This window comes from Hippocampus comes, unplaced genomic scaffold (assembly GCF_001891065.2).
Source record: "Hippocampus comes isolate QL1 unplaced genomic scaffold, H_comes_QL1_v1.1 scaffold110, whole genome shotgun sequence".
Taxonomy (NCBI): Eukaryota; Metazoa; Chordata; class Actinopteri; order Syngnathiformes; family Syngnathidae; genus Hippocampus; species Hippocampus comes.
In genome coordinates, this window is record NW_017805498.1 from 1,307,167 (window position 1) to 1,317,558 (window position 10,392).

General features: G+C 40.1%; 1 protein-coding gene across 1 annotated transcript in view; it reads right to left on the minus strand.

Annotated features, from left to right (window-relative positions):
- Positions 1–9,370, minus strand: part of LOC109519974 (homeodomain-interacting protein kinase 3-like) — a 45,558-nt gene extending 36,188 nt beyond the window's left edge. The window contains exon 1 of the mRNA XM_019876875.1: positions 9,002–9,370. The gene's annotated coding sequence lies outside the window, so the exon portion shown is untranslated. The remainder of the gene's footprint in view (positions 1–9,001) is intronic.
- Positions 9,371–10,392: the final 1,022 nt, after the last annotated feature.

Here is a 10,392-nt window from a genome sequence, read left to right on the forward strand (position 1 = left end):
CACACGCGCGCACAGACACCTGGCCGCTCACGCATGAATTAGTTTACTCAAAACGCTATTCAAATACTCGACATTCAATTATTAATCTTCCTTTTGTGTGCATACGTGCACCCTTTGTGGCTTCCGTTCTCGCCGAAATTTCAAAATCTTCGAGCTATGGCGAGGCCATGAGAATGCGAGGCAAGGGTATTACTGTTGTGGCGACGCCACTCAAGCTAAGCGAGCCTCAGCAGTAGATAGTCCGCTGCTCTCTGCTGTGCATGCTTCGGCGCAAACATGTACGCAAGCACGTCTTTTGATTTCAACCAATCAGCACCAACGCAAAGACGTCACACACCGACGTCACACACCCAACGTCACACACGACAACAGCTAAACTAAGCTAGCCGAGACGACACTCGAAGTCGGATGGACACGTTTTTCTGCCAATCTGTGTGTTTCCCTTTTTGTCCAAATATATTTTTTACGACAACTGTCTTGTCCACAGTGTCTTTTATTCGTTCCACTGGGGTTTAGCAAGTGTGTTTATAAAGAGACGAAAATCTGTTAACTGTTCCTAGTGTTAGTGTCTCAACATGGCTACGCTCGTGAAAGCAAAACAACGAACTCAAACGCGTCTTCGTTCAATGTTGTCAACTAATATCCGGATTAATTTTAGGTAAATTTTCCTCAATTCTCCGGAGATATTTTCATAAAAATTTGAAAAACCCAGAATTCAGGGAAAATCCAGAGGACTTTCATCTCTGAAAGAATCATGGTCAATGTCGGCTCATAACGTAAAGACACTTCATATAGCGGCACTTACTTGCTAATGCATGCATACATTGTGAAGCAAGTCAATTTGTGGAAGAACTCAAACGTATTACGTTACCCTGAATCTGAGGATTAGCGTGGGTCTTCAATGTTGGTGACCAAAATATGCCTAATTCAAATTAAAATTTACTAATAAACTAACCACCAGAGGGTGCTGGAATGGCACAAATACAAAATAACCCGATATTCTTGTGCCACACGACTATAAATCCCCAACAACTGTTCGAAAGTCCCACTTCTGGCTAATACCGAATTAAATACATTTAAAGCAACATTTAAAAATCAACCCCAAAGGCTCATGTTTCAAATTGTTAAAGACAAAAACGAAGAACAGTTTTGCTATAATTACTAGTTCTGTAAAAATAAAATGTAGTAGTTAGTTTTTGTATTTTATACAGAATTTTGATTTTTTTTTTCGTCAATGAAAATATATATTTTTTTTCTATTTTAGTTTTACTTATTTCTTTTGTTTGCATTAATTAAATTAGCCTTGGGATAACCAGGACTGATAACCTGTCAATCATGGCAGTATCTGCAATCAAAAATACACTGGTTGCACTCCTCTAATTGTTTAGCCATGCATTCTTGAAGCAGATAAAAAGCAGAAATTTGCTGTATTGCACTTGGCAATAATGGGTCACGATAAATGCAGCCAAACAGAGAAACATGACTGGAAATCGTCACCTCCAAAAGCTGAAGTACCACAATCTCGCTGTGACAGACAGTAAACTCAGAGACGTTTTCACAATACCAACAGACAAAACACGCAAACACACAAAAATGAAGCATTTGAGTAGTTGTGAGAAGAGAAAAACGTGCTTGCTAAGTTCAAAGCTTCTTGAGTAAAGTCGACAATTACGGGCACTGCACCTCTAGCTACAACAACCAGCAGAAAAACTTGCATATGTAGAATTCTAAAATACAGAAGAACACTATTCAAAATCCAGTTTCAAATGCATGCATATTACAGATAGGGATAAAACTACCGGTATTTAGAATTTACGAGTACAGTGAAGCCCTCCCTCCCAATTTGAGGTTCACCATCCAAAGTGGACAAAACTGTTGGTACCCCTCTGTCAATGAAAGAAAAATAACTGACAGAAAGAAATATACGATTAATGGAATTTGTGTATATGTGTGTGTGTGTGTGTGTGTGTGTGTGTGTGTGTGTGTGTGTGAAATTTAACCAATGAACATGAGACAATGCTTTTGAATTGTGGTTCAATAGAATTAAATAAAAAAAAAAAGGAAAAAACAGACCTGAACAAATAATGGTGCCCTAGACTTAATATTGTGTTGCATGATCTTTTGAGGCAATTCCTGAAATCAAACATATTTTTTTTTAAACTTTCAATCATATTGGTGCACCTCTGAGTAGGTATTGTGGCCCAATCTTCTTTAGCAAACTGCTACAGTTGCATCAGCTTTGCAGGTTGCGTTCTCCAGGTGGCATGTTTCAGCTCCTTCCACAGATGTCCAATAGGATTTAGATCAAGGATGATAGATGGCCAATTGAGAATAGTCCAATAATTTGCTCTTCGTCCTTCTTGGGTGTTTTTTGCTGTGTTTTGGGTCAATTACGAGACCGCACTATGGAGCACATTTCTCTCTAGAATACCTTAATAATCTTAAAATTTGACTCAACCATGCACAGATTCAAGACAACCTGTGCCAGATGCAGCAAATCACGGCAAGGAACATAGCAGACCCTCCTCCAAGTTCCGCAGTTAGGAACAGTGTTCCTTTCTTGGTGTGCTTCATTTTTGAGCCTGTGAAGATTGAGCATGTGTGTCTTGCCAAAATGTTCCAGTTTTGTGTTGTGTGTCCATAGGACATTGTCCCAGATGCTTTGTGGCTTGTAAACATGCAGGTTGGCAATTTGATTGCTTTATGATTTATATATATGGTTTATTTTCAACAATGGCATCCTTCGTGGTCATCTCCCATAACATCCACTTTGGCTCAAACAGTGAGAGATGGTGCAATCTCACACTAGTGTACAAAAAGCAATTCCAATGAAGTAGGGACATTGTATTAAACGTGAATAAGAACAGAATACAGTGACTTGCAAAACATGTTCAACCTATATTTAACTGAATATATGACAAATACAAGATATTTATTGTTCAAACTGACCCTATTGGTTTTAGCAAATAATCATTAACTTAGAATTTTACTGGTGCAACGCATTGCCAAAAAGTTGGGACAGGTGGTAAAATGACTGAGACACCCCAACCTCATTGGAATTGGATTTGCACCTTGGCATTCAAGTTCACCTTTCATTTCTTTGGAGAATGTTCTGTACTTTGTTGTCATTTGTATTCACCTTCAATTTGCCATCAATTTTGCTTCAACAGCCACATCCGGCCGGGGGAGGTTGGCTACATACAGTCCTGTGGATCTGTAATATTTGATTATGTAAAACTGCAGTCACTGGCGGCCCGGTGGTCCAGTGGTTTGCGTGTCAGCCTCAGAGTGTAGAGGTGCAATGTTGGATTCTAGCTCTGGCCTTCCTGTGTGGAGTTCGCGTGTTCTCCCCGTGCCTGGGTGGGTTTTCTCCGGGTACTCCAGTTTCCTCCCACATTGCAAAAACACGCATGGCAGGTTGATTGAACACTCCAAAATTGTCCGTAGGTGTGAGTGTGATCGCGGCTGATTGTTCGTCTCTGTGTGCCCTGTGATTGGCTGGCAACCGGTTCAGGGTGTCCCCCGCCAACTGCCCGAAGACGGCTGGGATAGACTCCAGCACGCCCCACGACCCTTGTGAGGATAAAGCGGTTCAGAAAATGGATGGATGGATAGGATGGATGAAACTGTAGTCACAAGAACATTGAGCTGCTTGGACATGGTCTTATAGCCTTTAACTTTAACATGCTTGTTTGTTAATTTACTTCCAATCTCCCGAGACACCTCCCTCCTTTAATGACTCGGGCCAAGTTGAATGTGACACACATCACCACACAGCAGTAACGACTGTGTTACAATTTAAAATGGCTGACTGACTGCTTACAAATGTGAAGACAAATTTGATGCTAATCAGAGGACACATCTTGATTGAACATGTCCCTATTGGTAAATTTTTTTCAATCTTTTCTATTGGCAGCCTTATTTTTTTTCTCGGCCTGTTTCACGAGTTTGATTTTTCAAGTCATTAGGTTGAGCCACTATTCAAAATTAATGTCTGTTTGTCATTGGTTAATTTTGATTAAAACCGAAATCATTTTCAGTATGTGTGTATATTATATATATATATATTTACTGTATTTTTAAAATGTATTTATGGGGTGGGTGGCATGGTGTGGTTGCTTGGTTAGCACGTCCGCCTCACAGTGGAGAGGTGTGGGGTTCAATTCTGGCTCCAACCTTCCTGTGTGGAGTTTGCATGTTCTCCTCGTGACTGCGTGGGTTTTCTCCGAGAAGTCAGTTTTCCTCCAACATTCCAAAAACATGCATTGTAGGTTGAATTGTCCTTAGGTGTGATTGTGAGTGTAAATGGTTGTTTGTCTATGTGTGCCCTGTGATTGGCCAGCAACCAGTTCCCCTATTGCCCCAAGTCAGCTGGGCTCGGCTCCAGCAACGCCCGTGACCCTCGTGAGGATAAGCAAATTAGAAAATGGATGTCTGGATTTATTTATTTTTCATGAACAGAGGAGCACCAACAATTTTTCCCCATGTGGTTATTTCCATTTTTGTCCCCATTTGCATTTGTGTGTTCTTCCAATGACGACATAAATCGCCAAAAGATGTCACCAAAACCCTTTCACGTAGCAAAGTAGCAATTTGTGTCAAGAAAGTTTGTTGAAGTGATGCATCTCAGCTTTTAATTGCATCATTCCTAGCCCTTTGCTCCTCAATGCTTCGACCACAACCAAGAGGTTGTTCTCAAGCAGCCATATTATCAAGGGTCTCAACTTTCTTACATGCACATTGAGAAGCAAGCATCAAGGCGGTGCCACGAAGCTCACATCAAGGGCACGAACCTCTTTTAAAATCCACAGCAGTGACAGATAAAAACAGAGAGTTGCCGGCTGGATTGGAAGCAGAACAGGACTTCAAATTAAATATGACACTTCAGCCTTTGTTTTTTGTAATTTCTTGATTAATGTTACCCCGCCTACTGCCCGAAGACAACTCTGATGGGCTCCAGCAGGCCGTGTGACCCTTGTGAGGATAAACAGATCAGAAAATGGATGGATGGATGGATTTTTGTTGAAATATGTGCATTCTGCAGAGTGTTTTATTGGGCCAGATTAAACCTAAAATTACTTTAAATTAAACTGGTTCATAGTGACCACTTACCAGGTCTGTAATTGGGATGAAATCTTCTCAAATGAATGTAGCAACATCAAAAAAATAAAAATGACGCCAAAGTTTTGAGATTGCAACCTGTTTTGGCATTGCAAATAAACGTATTAAATGAAAACAGTATAATTCATTTATATTAGTCTACCACAATGGTAAAATAAACATTTTCAAATCTTTACAAACGTGTCGTGAGTAATGGGTGCAGATCTTGGGGCGCTGAGGCAAGAAATGCCCACTCGGGACTGACTGCGTGCTTGTGCAGAGTAACGGTGTTGATCATGTTTGACTTTAGTTCCACTTGAAACATGAAGTGTACATGTGTTGTGATGGTAATAATTTAGAGACAGAAAAGATCAAACTTGCGACAACACGTCAATGATGTCTCCTCATTTTTAACTGACGCCATCAGGTCGAGAAAATGTAATTTCTCAAATCCTTGGTCCCTCCTTGCTCACTGGCTGAGCTCCTTCGGTGGCATTTCTAATTGCAAACAGAAATGCAAGGACTGAGGAGGTTGCAAATAAAGCAAGCAGATTTAGCCCTCGACTGTTTTAAGTACTGTGGATGTGTTGAAAGAATAAAAATGAGTAATTTTGATAATATCGTAATTATACCATGATTTTCGAATTTTGTTTATTATTTTGACAATTATTTCCCATACTTTAATCAATAATTACAATGTTTTAAAATTGTTTTTCCAAGTGATTAATAAAAAAAGACAAAAAACTAAAAAGTATTCCTTTTTTTTTTCAAAAACAAAAGTTGTTGCAATTACATACACCATATCTAAAAGGCTGAGCCAACATGGAACTCTTACAAGAAAGGGGAACTAGCGTACTGTAATAGGAGATGAGGAAAGCCTGTTGTAATGCAGCGGGTCAGTTTCACACCGAGCAAAACCGCAAAGCAAGCAGTATACAAGGAAACGCTACACCATAAGGCTGAGTATGACTTAGAAATCAAACCAAACTAGACTTCAGATCGCAACATCTTGAAGACCATTCAAAAGAAGATAAAAGAAAAGTCAGCTGCTTCTACACAATATTCATTTGGCTCTTCATACTACACATGGAGGTTTTGATCAAAAATTGTTCTATATTAGTTTTGAATTAACTATCCAGGACTAAAAAATTTGTTCTACATTAATTTTGGATTAACTATCCAGTACTAAAATTAAAATGACTTGTCATCCAAATGCAGCAGCAGCAACATTGGAACACAGCACAAGTACCACATCAATGCAACAGTGTTTTGTTACTGACGCAGCTGTGTTGCACAGGCCTGGAACTGGAATGGAAGGCAATAATCCTAGCCATGAAGGTTTTAGTGAAAAAGTGACTAGTATAGCCTTTCATGTAGTACATGAATACAATTTTACTGCTTTACAAAAATAAAAATATGGTGATATCACATCTGGCTTTTAATTCATTCTATGTCAAGTATGCATTTGAAAGTGTTCCTTTCCTTTCACAGATGTGTTAATTGGAGACTGCAAACATTGTCCTGACCCATTCAATCACAACTTATTCAGACTGGCAAGGCGAAATAACGGAGAAGTCCTGCTTTGACCAGCACAAAACGATAGGGGACTTAAGACTGTTCTTGGGTTTCACACTCTGACACCTGATAATGTAAACTCATCACACTCAAACAGTGTTTTGTTTGAAAAGAAATGCCTGTGGGGAGCCTGTGGATTTCCCAACTACTAGAACCGTCTCATACAGGCTCAGACAGGCAGATTGGGCGTGCTTCAAAAACCACCTGACCAAAAAACAGACACTGACTTTCTCGCATAGAAACAAATTATGTTGGCTGTGATGTCTCTTAAAAAGTCACACCAGTGTACAAAAGCCAGATTTTTGTGATAGAAGAAATGGGAACAAGATAAATCATTTCAAAACGTTTTCTAACCTACTTTGTGAATACCTGTGCAACTCAATTGAAAAACAAACTCTTGTCTTTTAAGGAGGAAAAAAAATATAATAGCCTGGTTGCATAAATACACACCCCCTCAAACTAATACTATGTTGTTTTTTGCGGGAGATGTCTATTATCAGTGTGGCTCATCTTGATGTGGCACATACCTGTGCAACTCAATTGAAAAACTAACTCTTGTCTTTTAAGGAGGAAAAAAATACAATAGCCTGGTTGCATAAATACACACCCCCTCAAACTAATACTATGTTGTTTTTTGCGGGAGATGTCTATTATCAGTGTGGCTCATCTTGATGTGGCAATATGAGCCCACTCTTTTGGGCAAGCACCTGTAAATAGTAGTCATGAGTAAGCAGACTTAGTTTCAGAGAACACATTAATATTAGAATGATTAATTTCTGTTTGACCTGTAACTAGGTTAAAATATTACTAAATATTGTGGGTAATTTCTCACCATCCCGGGGTTTGATTTAATTAGAATTTAGGCTATGAGTTAATCCTAATGCATCTTGAATTGAGTACTGTATATTGCCTTCTTTCATTTTAACTTAACTGACTACTTTTAAAAGAGTATTGCTAATAAAGATAAATGTAGTTGATGGGCTTTAATATATTGTGCTGATGAGAGCGTAATGAGGAGTTGAAAGTGGTATCTTGATTTACGAGTTATATGACTAACATCAAAAGTAAATTTACTCTTATTGTGTGTTAAAATATTTTTTCTCATAAAAACTGTTGTAGCGTTCGCTAACAGCTATCTATTAGCTGTGTATCTCAAATTTTGACCTGTAAGTACATTGCATAAAATACAGACATTGCCTATAAAGGGTTTATGACAGACGCAATTTGAATTAGTATTAGTGGTCACAAATTTCATTGATCTCAATGTCAAATTGTGTTTGGAATCCAAACAAATGAGTTGAACAGCTTCACGTGATAGATTGCATTCAACTTTGAAGGTTTCCCTTTACATATAAATGTGCACACAGGAAGCTACACACAAATGAAAAATAAAATACAGTGCTTCCCTGATGGTAACGGCTTATTTTTAACTAGATCCACAATCAACACCCACAGCTGCAGGTCTGGAAAAGTATAAATAGGAACCTGATGCAACAGACTAAGTAAATAGTAATGCAAAAAAGCCTTCACCATGTGGCTTCTCAGGAACGACTATTTCACCTTGTGCGTCCTTGCCATGTGGCCATGTCCATCAGAACTTTGCTTACTCCCTCATTCACACATGCAAACACCACAGCAAAAACATATACATAACCAACGTCTGCTGAAGAGGTCGCTGATATCTCACAGCTTGGCGACGAGATCCATGTTTGAAATGCAGAGCCACATGGGTATTTGTGGAGATGAACACTTGTGTCAAAGAATACAAGATGTCCACGCAGTTTGTTAGTGATCTATCTAGGACACGGTAACCATATGGGAGGGACGGAGGGAGGGGTGGTGTTGGTGTTTGCCTGTTTGGGGGAAGGGCAGCAACAGTCTGGACACCTGTTGAAACCCATGTTATAATTAAGTGATAGACAGATCGAATGCGAGTGTTACTTCAACGGTTTAAGAAAAACAGATTTAACAAATGAATACTTTTGTACTGTATGCGTTACGCGAGTAACGCCTGTTGCATAATACGAGCCTCTTCTTCACAGTTAATTCACAAGTTAGTTCGCGATCATTTTCACATTCACGTCGAGTTTGTCAGCTCAAACTAACCCGAACAAATAAACGTTAAACTGTGTAGCCTTAGCTGCACTTAAATGACGGTGAACAGTTCGTGTCAAAGCTAGTCTGCTAACGCAAACACAACGAAGTTGGCTAGCTTATGTTAGCAAACAATCCAGCAATGGACGAAGTCATTTCAGTGAACCAGTCAACATACCCAACAGACGAAGATCATTGACACAATGCAGTTTTATTTGCTAAGATGCCTTACCTTCAATAAGACCCGTAAACCAAATGAGCCATCGCGTCAAAGGGTTGAGCAGCGAGAAGCCACGCCACCGTCAAACCCTGCATTGGTGTTGCTGCTTCTGCTGCCATCTTGTTCGACGTCGAGATCAGCTCACTGACTTTTTGCACCTTTGAAGCTCCAAATAACAATCAGTTGACAATGCCGGCCATGACCCGTTGTTTCCCGAGACGTCTCACGTGTCGTCGAACTTTGCTTTTGAGTCTGCTCAGGGCGAAAAATCGGCGTTTCTAAACTTCTGCATGGTAATACGCCTTGTTGCTGACAGACGTCGGGGCTGCTGCTGCTAGCTGTTGCTTCCTCGCACGTGTGGAATGTTGGGTAGGGTTAGCGGGAGAGGGAGGGAGAGGGGGGAGAAGAGGTATTGAAGTGAAATGTCAGCCACTGACAACTGAGGAACTCAACAAATGACTTCATCGAATGATCATTTCTACTTAATCAATCCAAAAACTTCTTGTTGCGGGGAAGCAGTCACTCAACACATGACAGGTATTCAGAAAAAATAGTTATATAGTAACTAACAATTAATAAGTTGTAAAAATGTTGTGGGAAAAGTACGCATACTCCACTAAAGTGGAAGTACAGATGTTGGTATGAAAAAAAAATAACAATCATACAACAGCAGCAAAAAACAAAAAACGGCAGTGCCTAAACCTAAAGGTACAGGTACTGAATCAATTTACGATATGCACGTGCCACCGCAGCATATTGAATCCAGACGGAGGCGTGCTAACTTTCGGCCGCTCGTCTAACGCATAGCTATGGCGTCAAACTCTTTAAAATATACACGCAATGTGTTGAAATGACGTCAAATTACCATACATGACACAGAATCTTACTGTTTGTTGCAGTTATCCAAGTGTTGGCGTGCTGCATCACAATACATGCAGGTCGGTGCGAACATAGACTTGCACGGCTTATTTTGACATTTTTTTCTCTTTTGGTGGGGTTGAGGGATGGGCAAAAACAACCACGATTTAGAATACAACATCTTTATTGCCACGCTCTGTGGTGCAGATACAACAAATTGGAGCTTATGAAAAGAGAAGACAACCAATAATAAAATAAGAATAACAATAAGGTTACAGGTGCCACGGTGGTCGACTGGTTCGCACGCAAAGTAGTGATGTGTCGTTCGCGAACGAACCGGCTCTTAGAGACGGCTCTTTGAAGTGAACGACATGAGCCGGCTCCTAAGAGGGAGCCGCTTTAATGGGAGCCGACTTTTTTATTCCTCCTGTTTTTTTCCCCCTTTCGGTTAAAGCCGCACGTGATTGGTCAAGATCCGTGGTAGAAGAGGGAGGGGAGGGTTACACACACACACACACACACACACACACACACACACACACACA